Below are 24,000 nucleotides of genomic sequence, written 5' to 3' on the forward strand. Positions count from 1 at the left end.
TTCTCCCTCTCTCTCTCTCTCTGTCTCTCCCCCTCTCTCTCCATCCGTCTCTCTTCCTATCCCTCTCTCTCCCTGTCACTCTCCCTCTCTGTCTCTCTCTTTCTCTCTCTGTCTCTCTCTCTCTCTATCTCTCTCACCAACTCTCTCTGTCTCTCTCTCTCCCTCTTTCTCTCTCTCTCTCTATCTCTCTCTCCCTCTTTCTCTCTCTCTCTCCCTCTTTCTCTCTCTCTCTCTCTCTCTGTCTCTCTCTCTCTCTCTCTCTGTTGGGTTGGTGAGGCCTCTTCCAGTCGAAGAGCCAACACAAAGTGTGGGAAGTGCTGCAATACCCCGCCAGGCCCGATAGGGGGAGCTGTACAGCGCCTCCAGCGGCTCAGCCAATGGCAGCAGCCCCTCTGCCTGATGGACAGCCCACTCAGCCAATAGTCAGCGCGTCCACGTGGGGCAGCAACCCGCCCACTGGCCGGGGTTGATGGACAGCTGGACTGACCAATGGCAACTGCGCCTGCCCACCTACTTCCGGCCCCGACCCAGCGTCATTGCGTCATTCCGCTCCGGCTCCCCCGGCTTCCGCGACAACCTGGAAGCGCCCTTAAAGCGAGACCGCCCCAACACTACACATTATGGTTGTGCACCGATAATTGTGAACAGGCCCAATTAAAGCGGGGACCGGATGAGTGCAAAGTCAGTGGGTGCGACAGGAGAGGAAAGGGGGCAAAGAAATTCAGTGGCAGCATCAGAGAAGGTAGGAAGGGGATCAATAGATCACAGAAAGCTTTCAATCACAGAATGAGAGTTTGGGATTGATACTGGGCTATGGGGAGGGAGCGGGGCAGTGAGAGAGAGAGAGATTTCTAAATATATATAAATCTCTGTCTCACCGTCTGTCCCTCCAGCACGGGATAGATACAGAGATAATCTCCCTCTACACTGTCCATCAAACTCTCCCAGGGCAGGTACAGGGGGTTAGATACAGAGTAAAGCTCCCTCTACACTGTCCATCAAACACTCCCAGGGCAGGTACAGGGGGTTAGATACAGAGTAAAGCTCCCTCTACACTGTCCCATCAAACACTCCCAGGGCAGGTACAGGGAGTTAGATACAGAGATAATCTCCCTCCACACTGTCCATCAAACTCTCCCAGGGCAGGTACAGGGGGTTAGATACAGAGTAAAGCTCCCTCTACACTGTCCCATCAAACACTCCCAGGGCAGGTACAGGGGGTTAGATACAGAGTAAAGCTCCCTCTACACTGTCCCATCAAACACTCCCAGGGCAGGTACAGGGAGTTAGATAGAGAGTAAAGCTCCCTCTACACTGTCCCATCAAACACTCCCAGGGCAGGTACAGGGGGTTAGATACAGAGTAAAGCTCCCTCTACACTGTCCCATCAAACACTCCCAGGGCAGGTACAGGGGGTTAGATACAGAGTAAAGCTCCCTCTACACTGTCCCATCAAACACTCCCAGGGCAGTTACAGCACGGGGTTAGATACAGAGTAAAGCTCCCTCTACACTGTCCATCAAACACTCCCAGGGCAGGTACAGGAGGTTAGATACAGAGTAAAGCTCCCTCTACACTGTCCATCAAACACTCCCAGGGCAGGTACAGGAGGTTAGATACAGAGTAAAGCTCCCTCTACACTGTCCATCAAACACTCCCAGGGCAGGTACAGGGGGTTAGATACAGAGTAAAGCTCCCTCTACACTGTCCCATCAAACACTCCCAGGGCAGGTACAGGGGGTTAGATACAGAGTAAAGCTCCCTCTACACTGTCCATCAAACACTCCCAGGGCAGGTACAGGGGGTTAGATACAGAGTAAAGCTCCCTCTACACTGTCCCATCAAACACACCCAGGGCAGGTACAGGGGGTTAGATACAGAGTAAAGCTCCCTCTACACTGTCTCATCAAACACTCCCAGGGCAGGTACAGGGGGTTAGATACAGAGTAAAGCTCCCTCTACACTGTCCCATCAAACACACCCAGGGCAGGTACAGGGGGTTAGATACAGAGTAAAGCTCCCTCTGCACTGTCCCATCAAACACACCCAGGGCAGGTACAGGGGGTTAGATACAGAGTAAAGCTCCCTCTACACTGTCCCATCAAACACTCCCAGGGCAGGTACAGCACGGGGTTAGATACAGAGTAAAGCTCCCTCTACACTGTCCCATCAAACACTCCCAGGGCAGGTACAGCACAGGGTTAGATACAGAGTAAAGCTCCCTCTACACTGTCCCATCAAACACTCCCAGGGCAGGTACAGGGGGTTAGATACAGAGTAAAGCTCCCTCTACACTGTCCCATCAAACACTCCCAGGGCAGGTACAGGGGGTTAGATACAGAGTAAAGCTCCCTCTACACTGTCCCATCAAACACTCCCAGGGCAGGTACAGCACGGGGTTAGATACGGAGATAAGAACATATGAAATAGGACCAGGAGTAGGCCATATGGCCCCTCGAGCCTGCTCCACCATTTAATACGATCATGTCTGATCCGATCATGGACTCAGCTCCACTTCCCTGCCCGCTCCCTATAAACCCTTATCCCTTATCGGTTAAGGGACTGTCTATCTCTGTCTTAAATTTATTCAATGTCCCGGCTTCCACAGCTCTCTGAGGCAGCGAGTTCCACAGATTTACAACCCTCTGAGAGAAGGAATTCCTCCTCATCTCAGTTTTAAATGGGCGGCCCCTTATTCTAAGACCATGCCCCCTAGTTCTAGTCTCCCCCATCAGTGGGAACATCCTCTCTGTATCCACCTTGTCGACCCCCTCATTATCTTATCCGTTTCATTAGTTAGTTACCTGCGGTCTTATAGTTAATTACATTTGGAGAGAGCACCTCTCTGTTTGTCTCTCTGTCTCACTCCCTCTATCTCCCTCTCCCACTCTCCCTCTCTCTCTCTCTCTCTCTATCTCTCCCATTCTGTCTCACTACCTCTCTCTCCCTCTGTCTCTATCTCTCTCCCTCTCTCCCACTCTGTATCGCTTCATCGCTCTCTCTCTCGCTTTCTCTCTCTCTCTGTTTCTCTCCCTCTCTCTCTACCTCTCACTCTCCCGCTCTCTCTCTATTGTTCTCTCTGTCTCTCTATCTCTCTCCGTCTCTCTCTGTCTCGCTCTCTCTCTCACACTGTATCCCTCCCTCTTTCTCCCTCCCTCTCTCTCTCTCTGTTCCTCCCTCTCTCTCTCAATCTCTGTCTCGCTTTCGCACTCTCTCACACTATCTCTCTCTCTCGCTCTCTCTCTGTCTCTCTATCTCGCTGCCTCTCAATCCCTGTCTCTCTCTCACGCTCTCACATTCTGTCTCTCTCTCTGTCTCTCTCTGTCCCTTTCTCTCTCTGTCTTTCTCTCTCTCTGTTTCTCACTTTCTCTCTTATCTGTCTTTCTCTCTATCTCTCTCGGTCTCATGACCTGTCTCTCTCTCTCTCTCTCTCTCTCGCTCTGTCTCTGTCTCTCTCTCCCTCTCTATCTCCATCTCTCTCTCTCTCTCCTCTCTCTCTCTCTCTGTCTCTCTCTCTCTCTCCCTCTCTATCTCCGTCTCTCTCTCTCTGTCTCTCTCTCTCTGTCTCTCCCTGTCTCCCTCAGTCTCTCGGACTCTGAAACAAGAGACTTGGTATAAAATGGTCACCACGCATCTCGTAAAATGGCTGCTCAATCTCACACAAACTAATCCCACTGTCCCGCTCTCTCCCCACAGTCCTGTATCAATCCCCAAACTAATCCCACTGCCCCGCTCTCTCCCCATAGCCCTGTATCAATCCCCAAACTAATCCCACTGCCCCGCTCTCTCCCCATAGTCCCGTATCAATCCCCAAACTAATCCCACTGCCCCGCTCTCTCCCCATTGTCCTGTTTCAATCCCAAACTAATCCCACTGCCCCGCTCTCTCCCCACAGTCCTGTATCAATCCCCAAACTAATCCCACTGCCCCGCTCTCTCCCCATAGCCCTGTATCAATCCCCAAACTAATCCCACTGTCCCGCTCTCTCCCCATAGTCCTGTATCAATCCACAAAGTAATCCCACTGCCCCATTTTCTCCCCATAGTCCTGTATCAATCCCCAAACTAATCCCACTGCCCCGCTCTCTCCCATAGTCCTGTATCAATCCCAAAACTAATCGCAACTGCCCCGCTCTCTCCCCATAGCCTTCTATCAATCCTCAAACTAATCCCACTGCCCCGCTCTCTCCCCATAGTCCTGTATCAATCTCCAAACTAATCCCACTGCCCCGCTCTCTCCCCATAGTCCTGTATCAATCCACAAAGTAATCCCACTGCCCCGCTCTCTCCCCATAGTCCTGTATCAATCCCCAAACTAATCCCACTGCCCCGCTCTCTCCCCATAGTCCTGTATCAATCCCCAAACTAATCCCACTGCCCCGCTCTCTCCCCATAGTCCTGTATCAATCCCAAACTAATCCCACTGCCCCACTCTCTCCCCATAGTCCTGTATCAATCTCCAAACTAATCCCACTGCCCCGCTCTCTCCTCATCGTCCTGTATCAATCCCCAGACGAATCCCACTGCCCCGCTCTCTCCCCATAGTCCTGTATCAATCTCCAAACTAATCCCACTGCCCCACTCTCTCCCCATAGTCCTGTATCAATCTCCAAACTAATCCCACTGCCCCGCTCTCTCCTAATCGTCCTGTATCAATCCCCAAACTAATCCCACTGCCCCGCTCTCTCCCCATAGTCCTGTATCAATCCCCAAACTAATCCCACTGCCCCGCTCTCTCCCCATAGTCCTGTATCAATCCCCAAACTAATCCCACTGCCCCACTCTCTCTCCATAGTCCTGTATCAATCCCCAAACTAATCCCACTGCCCCGCTCTCTCCCCATAGTCCTGTTCCAATCCCCAAACTAATCCCACTGCCCCGCTCTCTCTCCATAGTCCTGTATCAATCCCCAAACTAATCCCACTGCCCTGCTCTCTCCCCATAGTCCTGTATCAATCTCCCAAACTAATCCCACTGCCCCGCTCTCTCCCCATAGTCCTGTATCAATCCCCAAACTAATCTCACTGCCCCACTCTCTCCCCATAGCCTTGTATCAATCTCCAAACTAATCCCACTGTTCCGCTCTCTCCCTATAGTCCTGTTTCAATCCCCAAACTAATCCCACTGCCCCGCTCTCTCCCCATAGTCCTGTATCAATCCCCAAACTAATCCCACTGCCCCGCTCTCTCCCCATAGTCCTGTATCAATCCCCAAACTAATCCCACTGCCCCGCTCTCTCCCCATAGTCCTGTATCAATCCCCAAACTAATCCCACTGTCCCGCTCTCTCCTCATAGTCCTGTATCAATCCCCAAACTAATCCCACTGCCCCGCTCTCTCCCCATAGTCCTGTATCAATCCCCAAACTAATCCCACTGCCCCGCTCTCTCCCCATAGTCCTGTATCAATCCCCAAACTAATCCCACTGCCCCACTCTCTCTCCATAGTCCTGTATCAATCCCCAAACTAATCCCACTGCCCCGCTCTCTCCCCATAGTCCTGTTCCAATCCCCAAACTAATCCCACTGCCCCGCTCTCTCTCCATAGTCCTGTATCAATCCCCAAACTAATCCCACTGTCCCACTCTCTCCCCATAGTCTTGTATCAATCTCCAAACTAATCCCACTGCCCCTCTCTCCCCATAGTCCTGTATCAATCTCCAAACTAATCCCACTGCCCCTCTCTCCCCATAGTCCTGTATAAATCCCCAAACTAATCCCACTGCCCCGCTCTCTCCCCATAGTCCTGTATCAATCCCCAAACTAATCCCACTGCCCCGCTCTCTCCCCATAGTCCTGTTTCAATCCCCAAACAAATCCCACTGCCCCGCTCTCTCCCTATAGTCCTGTATCAATCCCCAAACTAATCCCACTGCCCCGCTCTCTCCCCATAGTCCTGTATCAATCCCCAAACTAATCCCACTGCCCCGCTCTCCCCATAGTCCTGTATCACTCCCCAAACTAATGCCACTGCCCCGCTCTCTCCCCATAGTCCTGTATCAATCCCCAAACTAATCCCACTGCCCTGCTCTCTCCCCATAGTCCTGTATCAATCTCCAAACTAATCCCACTGCCCCGCTCTCTCCCCATCGCCCTGTATCAAACTCCAAACTAATCCCACTGCCCCGCTCTCTCCCCATAGTCCTGTATCAATCCCCAAACTCTCTTTGACTCTCTCTGTATCACTCGCTCTCTCCCTATCTCTCTCTATTCCCGTAACTCTCTCTCTCTGACTCTCTCTGTCTGTCTCTCCCTCTCTCTCTTTGACTCTCTCTGTATCACTCTCTCTCTCCCTATCTCTCTCTATCCCCCGAACTCTCTCTCTCTGACTCTCTCTGTCTCTCTCTCTCTCTCTGACTCTCTCTGTCTCTCTCACTCTCTGACTCTCTCCGTCTCTCTCTGTCTCGCTCTCTCTCTGACTCTCGCTGTCTCTCTCTCTCTGACTCTCTCTGTCTCTCTCTCACTCTCTTGTCACTCTCTATCTCTCTCTCTCTCCCTCTCTGTCTCTCTCTCTCTCACTCTCTCTCTCTCTGTGTCTCTATTTCTATGTCTCTTTCTCTGTCTCTCTCTCTCTGTCTCTCCCTCTCTGTCTTTGACTCTCTCTGTCTCTCTCTCTCTCTCTATTTCTCTCACTCTCCATCTGACTATCTCTGTCTCTCTCTATCTCTGACTCTCTCTCTGACTCTCTCTTTCTCCCTCTCTGTCTCTCTCTCTCACTATCTCTCTCTCTCTGTCTCTCCCTCTCTCTCTTTGACTCTCTCTGTCTCTCTCTCTCTGACTCTCTCAGTCTCTCTCTCTCTCTCGCTGACTCTCTCCATCCATCTCTCTCTCTCTCTCTCTCTCTCTATCCCTCTCTCTGTCTCTCTCGCTCTCTCTCTGACTCTCTCTCTCTGACTCTCACCCTCTCTGTCTGTATGTCTGTTTCTTTCTCTGTATATCTCCCTCTCTCTCTCTCTGTGTCTCTCTGAAGCTCTCCCTGAACCACAGTGACAATGCACATACCGAACTTCAGTCATCCATTTTACATTTGTTAATGGTCGCCATTTGATGTTAACACTGGGAGATTGATTACAGAGACCGACTACTCTCTAATTTAACGTTAGCTGCTTAAAAGTGTACCTGCCCTGGGAGGGTTTGATGTGACAGTGTAGAGGGAGCTTTAATCTGTATCTAACCCCCTGTACCTGCCCTGGGAGTGTTTGATGGGACAGTGTAGAGGGAGCTTTACTCTGTATCTAACCCCCTGTACCTGCCCTGGGAGGGTTTGATGTGACAGTGTAGAGGGAGCTTTAATCTGCATCTAACCCCCTGTACCTGCCCTGGGAGTGTTTGATGGGACAGTGTAGAGGGAGCTTTACTCTGTATCTAACCCCCTGTACCTGCCCTGGGAATGTTTGATGGGACAGTGTAGAGGGAGCTTTACTCTGTATCTAACCCCCTGTACCTGCCCTGGGAGTGTTTGATGGGACAGTGTCGAGGGAGCTTTACTCTGTATCTAACCCCCTGTACCTGCCCTGGGCGTGTTTGATGGGACAGTGCAGAGGGAGCTTTACTCTGTATCTAACCCCCTGTACCTGCCCTGGGAGTGTTTGATGGGACAGTGTGGAGGGAGATTATCTCTGTATCTAACCCCCTGACCCTGCCCTGGGAGTGTTTGATGGGACAATGTAGAGGGAGCTTTACTCTGTATCTAACCCCCTGTACCTGCCCTGGGAGTGTTTGATGGGACAATGTAGAGGGAGCTTTACTCTGTATCTAACCCCCTGACCCTGCCCTGGGAGTGTTTGATGGGACAGTGTAGAGGGAGCTTTACTCTGTATCTAACCCCCTGTACCTGCCCTGGGAGTGTTTGATGGGACAATGTAGAGGGAGCTTTACTCTGTATCTAACCCCCTGACCCTGCCCTGGGAGTGTTTGATGGGACAGTGTAGAGGGAGCTTCACTCTGTATCTAACCTCCTGACCCTGCCCTGGGAGTGTTTGATGGGACAGTGTAGAGGGAACTTTACTCTGTATCTAACCCCGTGCTGTACCTGTCCTGGGAGTGTTTGATGGGACAGTGTAGAGGGAGCTTTACTCTGTATCTTACCCCCTGTACCTGCCCTGGGAGTGTTTGATGGGACAGTGTAGAGGGAGCTTTACTCTGTATCTAACCCCCTGTACCTGCCCTGGGAGTGTTTGATGGGACAGTGTAGAGGGAGCTTTACTCTGTATCGAACCTCCTGTACCTGCCCTGGGAGTGTTTGATGGGACAGTGTAGAGGGAGCTTTACTCTGTATCTAACCCCCTGTACCTGCCCTGGGAGTGTTTGATGGGACAGTGTAGAGGGAGCTTTACTCTGTATCTAACCCCCTGTACCTGCCCTGGGAGTGTTTGATGGGACAGTGTAGAGGGAGCTTTACTCTGTATCTAACCCCCTGTACCTGCCCTGGGAGTGTTTGATGGGACAGTGTAGAGGGAGCTTTACTCTGTATCTAACCCCCTGTACCTGCCCTGGGAGTGTTTGATGGGACAGTGTAGAGGGAGCTTTACTCTGTATCTAACCCCCTGTACATGCCCTGGGAGTGTTTGATGGGACAGTGTAGAGGGAGCTTTACTCTGTATCTAACCACCTGTACCTGCCCTGGGAGTGTTTGATGGGACAGTGTAGAGGGAGCTTTACTCTGTATCTAACCCCCTGTACCTGCCCTGGGAGTGTTTGATGGGACAGTGTAGAGGGAGCTTTACTCTGTATCTAACCCCCTGTACGTGCCCTGGGAGTGTTTGATGGGACAGTGTAGAGGGAGCTTTACTCTGTATCTAACCCCCTGTACCTGCCCTGGGAGTGTTTGATGGGACAGTGCAGAGGGAGCTTTACTCTGTATCTAACCCCCTGTACCTGCCCTGGGAGTGTTTGATGGGACAGTGTAGCGAGCGAGAGTGAGAGGGGAACAGACAGAGAGTGAGACTGACAGAGAGACAGGGAGACTGAATGAGAGAGCGAGAGAGAGGGACTCTGTATCTAACCCCCTGTACCTGCCCAGGGAGGTTTGATGGGACAGTGTGGAGGGAGATTAAATGCCCAACTCTCTCTGTCCCACTCGCTTTCTCTCTGTCAGTCTCTCTCTCTGTCTGTTCCTCTCTCTCTCTCTCGCTCTCTGTTTCCGGGTCCCTGTCTCTCTCCCTCTCTGTATCTCTGTTCCTCTCTCTCTCGCTCTCTCTTTCAGTCTCCCTGTCTCTCTCCCTCTCTGTATCTCTGTTCCTCTCTCTCTCTCGCTCTCTCTTTCAGTCTCCCTGTCTCTCTCCCTCTCTCTATCTCTGTTCCTCTCTCTCTCTCGCTCTCTCTTTCAGTCTCCCTGTCTCTCTCCCTCTCTGTATCTCTGTTCCTCTCTCTCTCTCCGTCAGTCTCTGTCTCCCTCTCTCCGTCTTGCTCCCTCACTCTCTCCCTCGCTCCCAATTTCTATCCATCTATCTCTCTTTCACTTTTTCCTCTGTCTGTGCTGCTGTCCATTTCCGATCTCTCTCTTTCTTTCCCTTTTCTGTAACACGCTCTCTCTATCCCAAATTCTCTCACTGCTTCTCCCTGTCCACCTCTCTTTTTCTCTCTCCCTGTCTCTCATTGCCATTCTGATGTGTCCTTGATTGAAAAGTACCCTGACATATTGCAGCCTGACTGTTTAAACCCACAGCAAGAAATCACATTTCTGGGACATTTTTGATTTGCTAACCATCCAATTGTGGCTTGGAATGTGTGGGTTAAATCTCGTTTCTCCATCTGAAAACTGAGTGTTTCAGATTGAGCAGTATATGGGATCAAAGGCTGATTCAGACAATGCTGCTTTGTGGAACGGTGTGATATCTTCACAGGGCAGGACATGGAGAAGTTTTGTTGGTTTGAATAAGGTGTAAATACGATTGTGTCGCCCCCTCACAGACACACAGGATTGAAGCTGTTTACCATCAATGCCCTGAAAGAATGAAATGGTTCAACAAGGTGTGACTGACTTCAAACTCTTCAAACACATGAAGGACCCGGAGACTGGGACCAATACACAAAGCCCCGAGCCCAGACAGGCAAACCAGGTTTGTTCACAGATCACCCAGACACGTGTCCTGGTGTAAAATGGTCACCACGCATCTCATGTAAAATGGGTGCTCAATTTCACCCAAACTAATCCCACTGTCCCGCTCTCTCCCCATAGTCCTGTATCAATCCACAAACTAATCCCACTGCCCCGCTCTCTCCCCATAGTCCTGTATCAATCTCCAAACTAATCCCACTGTCCTGCTCTCTCCCCATAGTCCTGTATCAATCTCCAAATTAATCCCACTGCCCCGCTCTCTCCCCATAGTCCTGTATCAATCCGCAAACTAATCCCACTGTCCCGCTCTCTCCCCATAGTCCTGTATCAATCCGCAAACTAATCCCACTGTCCCGCTCTCTCCCCATAGTCCTGTATCAATCCCCAAACTAATCCCACTGCTCCGCTCTCTACCCATAGTCCTGTATCAATCCCCAAACTAATCCCACTGCCCCGCTCTCTCCCCATAGTCCTGTATCAATCCCCAAACTAATCCCACTGCCCCGCTCTCTCCCCATAGTCCTGTATCAATCTCCAAACTAATCCCACTGCCCCCCTCTCTCCCCATAGTCCTGTATCAATCCCCAAACTAATCCCACTGCCCCGCTCTCTCCCCATAGTCCTGTATCAATCCCCAAACCAATCCCACTGCCCCGCTCTCTCCCCATAGTCCTGTATAAATCCCCAAACTAATCCCACTGCCCCGCTCTCTACCCATAGTCCTGTATCAATCTCCAAACTAATCCCACTGCCCCGCTCCCTCCCCATAGTCCTGTATCAATCCCCAAACTAATCCCACTGCCCCGCTCTCTCCCTTTCGTCCTGTATCAATCCCCAAACTAATCCCACTGCCCCGCTCTCTCCCCATAGTCCTGTATCAATCCCCAAACTAATCCCACTGTCCCGCTCTCTCCCCATAGTCCTGTATCAATCCCCAAACTAATCCCACGACCCCGCTCTCTCCCCATAATGCTGTATCAATCCCCAAACTAATCCCACTGCCCCGCTCTCTCCCCATAGCCCTGTATCAATCCCCAAACTAATCCCACTGCCCCGCTCTCTCCCCATAGTCCTGTATCAATCCCCAAACTAATCCCACTGCCCCGCTCTCTCCCCATAGTCCTGTATCTATCCCCAAACTAATCCCACTGCCCCGCTCTCTCCCCATAGCCCTGTATCAATCTCCAAACTAATCCCACTGCCCCGCTCTCTCCCCATAGTCCTGTATCAATCCCCAAACTAATCCCACTGCCCCGCTCTCTCCCCATAGTCCTGTATCTATCCCCAAACTAATCCCACTGCCCCGCTCTCTCCCCATAGCCCTGTATCAATCTCCAAACTAATCCCACTGCCCCGCTCTCTCTATAGTCCTGTATCAATCCCCAAACAAATCCCAATGCCCCCCTCTCTCCCCATAGTCCAATATCAATCCCCAAACTAATCCCACTGCCCCGCTCTCTCCCCATAGCCCTGTATCAATTCCCAAACTAATCTCACTACCCCGCTCTCTCCCCATAGCCCTGTATCAATCCCCAAACTAATCCCACTGCCCCGCTCTCTCCCCATAGTCCTTTATCAATCTCCAAACTAATACCACTGCCCCGCTCTCTCCCCCTAGTCCTGTATCAATCCCCAAACTAATCCCACTGTCCCGCTCTCTCCCTATAGTCCTGTATCAATCCCCAAACTAATCCCACTGCCCCGCTCTCTCCCCATAGTCCTGTATCAATCCCCAAACTAATCCCACTGCTCCGCTCTCTCCCCATAGTCCTGTATCAATCTCCAAACTAATCCCACTGCCCCGCTCTTTCTCTGTATATCTCTCCCTCTCTCTCTCTCTGTCTCTCTGAAGCTCTCCCAGAACCACAGTGACAATGCACACACCGATCTTCAGTCATCCATTTTACATTTGTTAATGGTCACCATTTGATGTTAACACTGGTAGATTGATTACAGAGACCGACTACTCTCTAATTTAACGTCAGCTGCTTAAAGGTGTACCTGCCCTGGGAGTGTTTGATGTGACAGTGTAGAGGGAGATTTACTCTGTATCTAACCCCCTGTACCTGCCCTGGGAGTGTTTGATGAGACAGTGTAGAGGGAGCTTTACTCTGTATCTAACCCTGTGCTGTACCTGCCCTGGGAGTGTTTGATGGGACAGTGTAGAGGGAGCTTTACTCTGTATCTAACCCCCTGTACCTGCCCTGGGAGTGTTTGATGGGACAGTGTAGAGGGAACTTTACTCTGTATCTAACCCCCTGTACCTGCCCTGGGAGTGTTTGATGGGACAGTGTAGAGGGAGCTTTACTCTGTATCTAACCCCCTGTACCTGCCCTGGGAGTGTTTGATGGGACAGTGCAGAGGGAGCTTTGCTCTGTATCTAACCCCCTGTACCTGCCCTGGGAGTGTTTGATGGGACAGTGTAGAGGGAACTTTACTCTGTATCTAACCCCCTGTACCTGCCCTGGGAATGTTTGATGGGACAGTGTAGAGGGAGCTTTACTCTGTATCTAACCCCATGTACCTGCCCTGGGAGTGTTTGATGGGACAGTGTAGAGGGAGCTTTACTCTGTATCTAACCCTGTGCTGTACCTGCCCTGGGAGTGTTTGATGGGACAGTATAGAGGGAGCTTTACTCTGTATCTAACCCTGTGCTGTACCTGCCCTGGAAGTGTTTGATGGGACAGTGTAGAGGGAGCTTTACTCTGTATCTAACCCCGTGCTGTACCTGCCCTGGGAGTGTTTGATGGGACAGTGTAGAGGGAGCTTTACTCTGTATCTAACCCCCTGTACCTGCCCTGGGAGTGTTTGATGGGACAGTGCAGAGGGAGCTTTGCTCTGTATCTAACCCCCTGTACCTGCCCTGGGAGTGTTTGATGGGACAGTGTAGAGGGAGCTTTACTCTGTATCTAACCCCCTGTACCTGCCCTGGGAATGTTTGATGGGACAGTGTAGAGGGAGCTTTACTCTGTATCTAACCCTGTGCTGTACCTGCCCTGGGAGTGTTTGATGGGACAGTGTAGAGGGAGCTTTACTCTGTATCAAACCCCCTGTATCTGCCCTGGGAGTGTTTGAAGGGACAGTGCAGAGGGAGCTTTACTCTGTATCTAACCCCCTGTACCTGCCCTGGGAGTGTTTGATGGGACAGTGTAGAGGGAGCTTTACTCTGTATCGAACCCCCTGTACCTGCCCTGGGAGTGTTTGATGGGACAGTGCAGAGGGAGCTTTACTCTGTATCTAACCCCATGTACCTACCCTGGGAGTGTTCTCTCTCACCTTCTCTCTGAGTCTCTCTCTATCTCGTTCCATCTCTCCCTCTCTCTCTGTCTCTCTCTCTCTGTATCTCTCTATAATTTTGTCACTCTGTCTCTCTCTCTGTCTGTCTGCCTGTCTCTGTCTTTCTCGATATCTGTCTCTCGATCTCTCTCTGTCTCTCTCTCTCTATGTGTCTCTCTCTCTGGATCTCTCTCTGTCTACCTATCACTGTCTCGCTCTGCGTACCTGCCCAGGGAGGTTTGATGGGACAGTGTGGAGGGAGATTAAATGGCCAACTCTCTCTGTCCCTCTCGCTTTCTCTCTGTCAGTCTCTCTCTCTGTCTGTTCCTCTCTCTCTCTCTCGCTCTCTGTTTCCGGGTCCCTGTCTCTCTCCCTCTCTGTATCTCTGTTCCTCTCTCTCTCGCTCTCTCTTTCAGTCTCCCTGTCTCTCTCCCTCTCTGTATCTCTGTTCCTCTCTCTCTCGCTCTCTCTTTCAGTCACCCTGTCTCTCTCCCTCTCTGTATCTCTGTTCCTCTCTCTCTCTCGCTCTCTGTCAGTCTCTCTGTCTCCCTCTCTCCATCTTGCTCCCTCACTCTCTCCCTCGCTCCCAATTTCTATCCATCTATCTCTCTTTCACTTTTTCCTCTGTCTGTGCTGCTGTTCATTTCCGATCTCTCTCTTTCTTTCCCTTTTCTGTAACACGCTCTCTCTATCCCAAATTCTCTCACTGCTTCTCCCTGTCCACCTCTCTTTTTCTCTCTCCCTGTCTCTCATTCCCATTCTGATGTGTCCTTGATTGAAAAGTACCCTGACATATTTCAGCCTGACTGTTTAAACCCACAGCAAGAAATCACATTTCTGGGACATTTTTGATTTGCTAACCATCCAATTGTGGCTTGGAATGTGTGGGTTAAATCTCGTTTCTCCATCTGAAAACTGTGAGTGTTTCAGATTGAGCAGTATATGGGATCAAAGGCTGATTCAGACAATGCTGCTTTGTGGAACGGTGTGATATCTTCACAGGGCAGGACATGGAGAAGTTTTGTTGGTTTGAATAAGGTGTAAATATGATTGTGTCGCCCCCTCACAGACACACAGGATTGAAGCTGTTTACCATCAATGCCCTGAAAGAATGAAATGGTTCAACAAGGTGTGACTGACTTCAAACTCTTCAAACACATGAAGGACCCGGAGAGTGGGACCAATACACAAAGCCCCGAGCCCAGGCAGGCAAACCAGGTTTGATCACAGATCACCCAGACACGTGTCCTGGTGTAAAATGGTCACCATACATCTCATGTAAAATGGGTGCTCAATTTCACCCAAACTAATCCCACTGACCCGCTCTCTCCCCATAGTCCTGTATCAATCCGCAAACTAATCCCACTGCCCCGCTCTCTCCCCATAGTCCTGTATCAATCTCCAAACTAATCCCACTGTCCCGCTCTCTCCCCATAGTCCTGTATCAATCTCCAAATTAATCCCACTGCCCCGCTCACTCCCCATAGTCCTGTATCAATCTCCAAACTAATCCCACTGCCCCGCTCTCTCCCCATAGTCCTGTATCAATCTCCAAACTAATCCCACTGCCCCGCTCTCTCCCCATAGTCCTGTATCAATCCGCAAACTAATGCCACTGTCCCGCTCTCTCCCCATAGTCCTGTATCAATCCGCAAACTAATCCCACTGTCCCGCTCTCTCCCCATAGTCCTGTATCAATCCCCAAACTAATCCCACTGCCCCGCTCTCTACGCATAGTCCTGTATCAATCCCCAAACTAATCCCACTGCCCCGCTCTCTCCCCATAGTCCTGTATCAATCCCCAAACTAATCCCACTGCCCCGCTCTCTCCCCATAGTCCTGTATCAATCTCCAAACTAATCCCACTGCCCCCCTCTCTCCCCATAGTCCTGTATCAATCCCCAAACTAATCCCACTGCCCCGCTCTCTCCCCATAGTCCTGTATCAATCCCCAAACCAATCCCACTGCCCCGCTCTCTCCCCATAGTCCTGTATCAATCCCCAAACTAATCCCACTGCCCCGCTCTCTCCCCATAGTCCTGTATCAATCTCCAAACTAATCCCACTGCCCCGCTCCCTCCCCATAGTCCTGTATCAATCCCCAAACTAATCCCACTGCCCCGCTCTCTCCCTTTTGTCCTGTATCAATCCCCAAACTAATCCCACTGCCCCGCTCTCTCCCCATAGTCCTGTATCAATCCCCAAACTAATCCCACTGTCCCGCTCTCTCCCCATAGTCCTGTATCAATCCCCAAACTAATCCCACTGCCCCGCTCTCTCCCCATAGTCCTGTATCAATCTCCAAACTAATCCCACTGCCCCGCTCTCTCCCCATAGTCCTGTATCAATCCCCAAACTAATCTCACTGCCCCGCTCTCTCCCCATAGTCCTGTATCATCCCCAAACTAATCCCACTGTCCCACTCTCTCCCCATAGTCCTGTATCAATCTCCAAACTAATCCCACTGCCCCGCTCTCTCCCCATAGTCCTGTATCAATCCCCAAACTAATCCCACTGCCCCGCTCTCTCCCCATAGTCCTGTATCAATCCCCAAACTAATCCCACTACCCCGCTCTCTCCCCATAGTCCTGTATCAATCCCCAAACTAATCCCACTGTCCCGCTCTCTCCCCATACCCCTGTACCAATCCGCAAACTAATCCCAGTGCCCCGCTCTCTCCCCATAGTCCTGTATCAATCCCCAAACTAATCCCACTGTCCCACTCTCTCCCCATAGTGCTGTATCAATCCCCAAACTAATCCCACTGCCCCGCTCTCTCCCCATAGTCCTGTATCAATCCCCAAACTAATCCCACTGCCCCACTCTCTCCCCATACCCCTGTACCAATCCCCAAACTAATCCCACTGCCCCGCTCTCTCCCTATAGTCCTGTATCAATCCCCAAACTAATCCCACTGCCCCGCTCTCTCCCCATAGTCCTGTATCAATCCCAGAATCGATACAGAAAGTGAGACAGACAGAGAGAGAGAGAGACACACACACACACACTCTCTCTCTCCCTCTCGCTCTCTCTCACTGTCTATCTCTCTGTCTCTCTCACTCTCTCTGTTCCTCTCTTTCACTCTGTCCCTCTCTCTGTCTCGCCCTATTTCTGTCTCTCTCTCTCTCTGTCTCTCTCTCTCACTCTGTATCTCTCTTTCTCGCTCTTTCTCTCTTTCTGTCCCTCTCTCTGTTCCTCTCGCTCTCTCTCTCTCTCTCCCTCTCTCTTTCCCTCTCTCTGTCCTTCTCCCTATCTCCCTCTCTCTCTCTGTGCCTCTCTCTCTCTCTCTGTCCTACAATCTCTATATCTCTGTCTCTCTCTCTCTCTCTCTTTCCCTGTGTTTCTCTCTCTCTTTCTGTCTCTCTCCCTCTTTCTCTCTGTCCCTCTCTCTCTCTATCCCCCTCTCTCTCTATCCCTCTCTTTCTCTCTCTGTCTCTCTCTCCTGCATTTTTCCATCACTCTCTCTCTCTGTCCCTCTCTCTGTCTCCCTCTCTCTATATATATATATATATATTTAACTCTCTGTCTCTATCTCTCTCTCTCTATCTCTCTCACTCTCTCATTTTCTCACTCTCTGTCTATCTCTCTCTGTCTCTAACTCTCTGTCTCTCTGTCTCTCTCTCTCTCTTTCTCCGTCTCTTGCTCTCTCTCTCTGTCTCTCTGTCTCTCTCACTCACTCATTTTCTCTCTCTCTGTCTGTCTCTCTCTCTCTGTCTCTCTCTCTCTCTCTCTTTATCTGTTTCTCGCTCTCTCTCTCTGTCTCTCTCTCTCTCTGTGTCTCTGAGTTTCTCTCTCTCTCTCTCTCTCTTGTCTCTTTCCATCTTTCTCTCTCTCGCTCTGTCTCTCTCTCTAACTCTCTCTCTCAGTGTCTCTCTCACTCTCTCTCTCTATCTATCTGTCTCTCTTTCTGTCGTCTCTCTGTCTCTGTCCCTCTCTCCCTATCTCTCTCTATCCCCCTTTCTCTCTGTCTGTTTCACTCTACCTCTCTCTGACACTCTCTGTCTCTCTCTGTCTCTCAGTCACACTCACTCTCTCTGTCTCTCTCTCTGCCTCGTTCTCTCGCTCTGTCTCTCTCTCTGACTTGTTCTCTCTGTCTCTCTCTCTCGCTCTGTCTTTCTCCTTCTCTCTCTGTCTCTCTCTCTCGCTCTGTCTCTCTCCTTCTCTCTCTCTTTGTCTCATTCCCTCTCTGTCTCTCTCTTCCTATCTCTCTCTATCCCTCTCTCCCACTCTCCTGTCTCTTTCCATCTCTCTCTGTCTCTCTATCTGTCTGTCTCTCTCTCTTTCTCTGTCTCTGTCACTCTCTCTCTCTCCCTCTCTCTGTCCCTCTCTCTGTGTTTCTCTCTCTGTCTCTCTCCCTCTCTCTCTCCTGTCTCTTTCCATCTCTCTCTCATTCTATCTCCCTCACTCTTTCTCTCTCTCTGTCTCTCTCTCTCTGACAGCCTCGCTCTGTCTCTCTCTCTCTCTATCTGTTTCTATCTCTCTGTCTCTCGCTCTCTTTCTCTCTCCCTCTATCTCTGTCCCTCTATCTGTCTCTCTCTCTGTTTCTCCCTCTCTCTTTCTCTGTCTCTCCCCCTCTCTCAACATCCGTCTCTCTTCCTATCCCTCTCTCTCTCTATCACTCTCGCTCTCTGTCTCCCTCTCTCTCTCTCCTGTTTCTTTCCATCTCTTGCTCTCTCTTTCTTTCTCTCTGTCCCCCCCATGCTCTCTCTCTCTCTGTCTCTCTATCTCTCTCTGTCTTTCTCTCTGTCTGTCTCTCTCTCTCTCTGTCTCATTCACTCCCTATCTCTCTCTCTCTGTCTCTCTGTCTCTCTCTCTCTGTGTCTCTCTCTCTATCCCTCTCTCTATCCCTCTCTCTCACTCCCTCTCTCTCTCTCTCTGTCTCTCTCTCTCTGTGTCTCTGAGTTTCTCTCTGTCTCTCTGTATCTCTCTCCTGTCTCTTTCCATCTCTTTCTCTCTCTCGGTTTCTCTTTCTCTCTCACTGTCTCTCTCTCTCTGTCCCTCCATCTGTTCCCCGCTCTCTCTCTCTGTCTCTCTCACTATTTCTGTCTCTCTCTCTCTCTCACTCTCCCTATCTCTCTCTATCCCTCTCTCACTGTCTGTCTGTCTCTCTCCCCCTCTCTCTGACACTCTCTGCCTCTCTCTCTCTCTCTGTCACACTCACTCTCTCTGTCTCTCTCTCTCTCTCTCTCTCTGTCTTTCTTTCTCTCTCTGACTCTCTCTGTCTCTCTCTCTCTCTCTCTCCCTTTCTGTCTCTCACTCTGTGTGTGTGTCTGTATGTCTATCAATCCCGAAACTAATCCCACTGCCCCGCTCTCTCCCCATAGTCCTGTATCAATCCCAAAATTAATCCCACCGCCCCGCTCTCTCCCCATAGTCCTGTATCAATCCCCAAACTAATCCCACTGCCCCGCTCTCTCCCTATAGTCCTGTATCAATCTCCAAACTAATCCCACTGCCCCGCTCTCCCCATAGTCCTGTATCAATCCCCAAACTAATCCCACTGCCCCGCTCTCTCCCCATAGTCCTGTATCAATCCCCAAACTAATCCCACTGCCCCGCTCTCTCCCCATAGTCCTGTATCAATCCCCAAACTAATCCCACTGCCCCGCTCTCTCCCCATAGTCCTGTATCAATCCCCAAATTAATCCCACTGCCCCGCTCTCTCCCCATAGTCCTGTATCAATCCCCAAACTAATCCCACTGCCCCGCTCTCTCCCCATAGTCCTGTATCAATCTCCAAACTAATCCCACTGCCCCGCTCTCCCCATAGTCCTGTATCAATCCCCAAACTAATCCCACTGCCCCGCTCTCTCCCCATAGTCCTGTATCAATCCCCAAACTAATCCCACTGCCCCGCTCTCTCCCCATAGTCCTGTATCAATCCCCAAACTAATCCCACTGCCCCGCTCTCTCTCCATAGTCCTGTATCAATCCCCAAACTAATCCCACTGCCCCACTCTCTCCCCATAGTCCTGTATCAATCCCCAAACTAATCCCACTGCCCCGCTGTCTCCTCATAGCCCTGTATCAATCCCAAACTAATCCCACTGCCCCGCTCTCTCCCCATAGCCCTGTATCAATCTCCAAACTAATCCCACTGCCCCGCTCTCTCCCCATAGTCCTGTATCAATCCCCAAACTAATCCCACTGCCCCGCTCTCTCCCCATAGTCCTGTATCAATCCCCAAACTAATCCCACTGCCCCGCTCTCTCCCTATAGTCCTGTATCAATCCCCAAACTAATCCCACTGCCCCGCTCTCTCCCCATAGTCCTGTATCAATCCCCAAACTAATCCCACTGCCCCGCTCTCTCCCTATAGTCCTGTATCAATCCCAAACTAATCCCACTGTCCCGCTCTCTCCCCATAGTCCTGTATCAATCTCCAAACTAATCCCACTGCCCCGCTCTCTCCCTCTCTGTCTCTCTGTCTCTCTGTCTGTCTCACTCTCTGTATATCTCTCCCTCTCTCTCTCTCTGTCTCTCTGAAACTCTCCCAGAACCACAGTGACAATGCACACACCGATCTTCAGTCATCCATTTTACATTTGTTAATGGTCACCATTTGATGTTAACACTGGGAGATTGATTACAGAGACCGACTACTCTCTAATTTAACGTCAGCTGCTTAAAGGTGTACCTGCCCTGGGAGTCTTTGATGGGACAGTGTAGAGGGAGATTTACTCTGTATCTAACCCCCTGTACCTGCCCTGGGAGTGTTTGATGGGACAGTGTAGAGGGAGCTTTACTCTGTATCTAACCCTGTGCTGTAAATGCCCTGGGAGTGTTTGATGGGACAGTGTAGAGCGAGCTTTACTCTGTATCTAACCCCCTGTACCTGCCCTGGGAGTGTTTGATGGGACAGTGTAGAGGGAGCTTTACTCTGAATCTAACCCCCTGTACCTGCCCTGGCAGTGTTTGATGGGACAGTGTAGAGGGAGCTTTACTCTGTATCTAACCCCGTGCTGTACCTGCCCTGGAAGTGTTTGATGGGACAGTGTAGAGGGAGCTTTACTCTGTATCTAACCCCCTGTACCTGCCCTGGGAGTGTTTGATGGGACAGTGTAGAGGGAGCTTTACTCTGTATCTAACCCCCTGTACCTGCCCTGGGAGTGTTTGATGGGACAGTGCAGAGGGAGCTTTGCTCTGTATCTAACCCCCTGTACCTGCCCTGGGAGTGTTTGCTGGGACAGTGTAGAGGGAGCTTTACTCTGTATCTCACCCTGTGCTGTACCTTCACTGGGAGTGTTTGATGGGACAGTGTAGAGGGAGCTTTACTCTGTATCTAACCCCGTGCTGTACCTGCCCTGGGATTGTTTGATGGGACAGTGTAGAGGGAGCTTTACTCTGTATCTAACCCCCTGTACCTGCCCTGGGAGTGTTTGATGGGACAGTGTAGAGGGGGCTTTACTCTGTATCTAACCCCCTGTACCTGCCCTGGGAGTGTTTGATGGGACAGTGCAGAGGGAGCTTTGCTCTGTATCTAACCCCCTGTACCTGCCCTGGGAGTGTTTGATGGGACAGTGTAGAGGGAGCTTTACTCTGTATCTAACCCCCTGTATCTGCCCTGGGAGTGTTTGATGGGACAGTGTAGAGGGAGATTTACTCTGTATCTAACCCCCTGTACCTGCCCTGGGAGTGTTTGATGGGACAGTGTAGAGGGAGCTTTACTCTGTATCTAACCCTGTGCTGTACCTGCCCTGGGAGTGTTTGATGGGACAGTGTAGAGCGAGCTTTACTCTGTATCTAACCCCCTGTACCTGCCCTGGGAGTGTTTGATGGGACAGTGTAGAGGGAGCTTTACTCTGTATCTAACCCCCTGTACCTGCCCTGGCAGTGTTTGATGGGACAGTGTAGAGGGAGCTTTACTCTGTATCTAACCCCGTGCTGTACCTGCCCTGGAAGTGTTTGATGGGACAGTGTAGAGGGAGCTTTACTCTGTATCTAACCCCCTGTACCTGCCCTGGGAGTGTTTGATGGGACAGTGTAGAGGGAGCTTTACTCTGTATCTAACCCCCTGTACCTGCCCTGGGAGTGTTTGATGGGACAGTGCAGAGGGAGCTTTGCTCTGTATCTAACCCCCTGTACCTGCCCTGGGAGTGTTTGATGGGACAGTGTAGAGGGAGCTTTACTCTGTATCTAACACCCTGCTGTACCTGCCCTGGGATTGTTTGATGGGACAGTGTAGAGGGAGCTTTACTCTGTATCTAACCCCCTGTATCTGCCCTGGGAATGTTTGATGGGACAGTGTAGAGGTATCTTTACTCTGTATCTAACCCTGTGCTGTACCTGCCCTGGGAGTGTTTGATGGGACAGTGTAGAGGGAGCTTTACTCTGTATCAAACCTCCTGTACCTGCCCTGGGAGTGTTTGATGGGACAGTGCAGAGGGAGCTTTACTCTGTATCTAACCCCCTGTACCTGCCCTGGGAGTGTTTGATGGGACAGTGTAGAGGGAGCTTTACTCTGTATCGAACCCCCTGTACCTGCCCTGGGAGTGTTTGATGGGACAGTGCAGAGGGAGCTTTACTCTGTATCTAACCCCCTGTACCTGCCCTGGGAGTGTTTGATGGGACAGTGTAGAGGGAGCTTTACTCTGTATCTAACCCTGTGCTGTACCTGCCCTGGGAGTGTTTGATGGGACAGTGTAGAGGGAGCTTTACTCTGTATCAAACCTCCTGTACCTGCCCTGGGAGTGTTTGATGGGACAGTGCAGAGGGAGCTTTACTCTGTATCTAACCCCCTGTACCTGCCCTGGGAGTGTTTGATGGGACAGTGTAGAGGGAGCTTTACTCTGTATCTAACCCCCTGTACCTGCCCTGGGAGTGTTTGATGGGACAGTGTAGAGGGAGCTTTACTCTGTATCTAACCCCCTGTACCTGCCCTGGGATTGTTTGATGGGACTGTGTAGAGGGAGCTTTACTCTGTATCTAACCCTGTGCTGTACCTGCCCTGGGAGTGTTTGATGGGACAGTGTAGAGGGAGCTTTACTCTGTATCTAACCCCGTGCTGTACCTGCCCTGGGATTGTTTGATGGGACAATGTAGAGGGAGCTTTACTCTGTGTCTAACCCCTTGTACCTGCCCTGGGAGTGTTTGATGGGACAGTGTAGAGGGAGCTTTACTCTGTATCTAACCCATGATGTACCTGCCCTGGGAGTGTTTGATGGGACAGTGAAGAGGGAGCTTTACTCTGTATCTAACCCCCTGTACCTGCCCTGAAAGTGTTTGATGGGACAGTGTAGAGGGAGCTTTACTCTGTATCTAACCCCCTGTACCTGCCCTGGGAGTGTTTGATGGGACAGTGTAGAGGGAGATTTACTCTGTATCTAAACCTCTGTACCTGCCCTGAAAGTGTTTGATGGGACAGTGTAGAGGGAGCTTTACTCTGTATCTAACCCCCTGTACCTGCCCTGGGTGTGTTTGATGGGACAGTGTAGAGGGAGCTTTACTCTGTATCTAACCCCCTGTACCTACCCTGGGAGTGTTTGATGGGACAGTGTAGAGGGAGCTTTGCTCTGTATCTAACCCCCTGTACCTGCCCTGGGTGTGTTTGATGGGACAGTGTAGAGGGAGCTTTACTCTGAATCTAACCCCCTGTACCTGCCCTGGGTGTGTTTGATGGGACAGTGTAGAGGGAGCTTTACTCTGTATCTAACCCCCTGTACCTACCCTGGGAGTGTTCTCTCTCACCTTCTCTCTGAGTCTCTCTCTATCTCGTTCCATCTCTCCCTCTCTCTCTGTCTCTCTCTCTCTGTATCTCTCTATAATTTTGTCACTCTGTCTCTCTCTCTGTCTGTCTGCCTGTCTCTGTCTTTCTCGATATCTGTCGCTCGATCTCTCTCTGTCTCTCTCTCTCTCTCTGTCTCTCTCTCTGGATCTCTCTCTGTCTACCTATCACTGTCTCGCTCTGCGTACCTGCCCTGGGAGTGTTTGATGGGACAGTGTAGAGGGAGCTTTACTCTGTATCTAACTCCCTGTACCTGCCCTGGGAGTGTTTGATGGGACAGTGTAGAGGGAGCTTTACTCTGTATCTAACTCCCTGTACCTGCCCTGGGAGTGTTTGATGGGACAGTGTAGAGGGAGCTTTACTCTGTATCTAACCCCCTGTACCTGCCCTGGGAGTGTTTGATGGGACAGTGTAGAGGGAGCTTTACTCTGTATCTAACCCTGTGCTGTACCTGCCCTGGGAGTGTTTGATGGGACAGTGTAGAGGGAGCTTTACTCTGTATCTAACCCCCTGTACCTGCCCTGGGAGTGTTTGATGGGACAGTGTAGAGGGAGCTTTACTCTGTATCTAACCCCCTGTACCTGCCCTGGGAGGTTTAATGGGACAGTGTAGAGGGAGCTTTACTCTGTATCTAACCCCCTGTACCTGCCCTGGGAGTGTTTGATGGGACAGTGTAGAGGGAGCTTTACTCTGTATCTAACCCCCTGTACCTGCCCTGGGAGTGTTTGATGGGACAGTGTAGCAAGCGAGAGTGAGAGGGGAACCGACAGAGAGTGAGACTGACAGAGAGACAGGGAGACTGAACGAGAGAGCGAGAGAGAGGGACTCTGTATCTAACCCCCTGTACCTGCCCAGGGAGGTTTGATGGGACAGTGTGGAGGGAGATTAAATGGCCAACTCTCTCTGTCCCTCTCGCTTTCTCTCTGTCAGTCTCTCTCTCTGT

The sequence above is a fragment of the Pristiophorus japonicus genome, unplaced genomic scaffold (assembly GCF_044704955.1).
Source record: "Pristiophorus japonicus isolate sPriJap1 unplaced genomic scaffold, sPriJap1.hap1 HAP1_SCAFFOLD_162, whole genome shotgun sequence".
NCBI classification, from domain to species: domain Eukaryota; kingdom Metazoa; phylum Chordata; class Chondrichthyes; family Pristiophoridae; genus Pristiophorus; species Pristiophorus japonicus.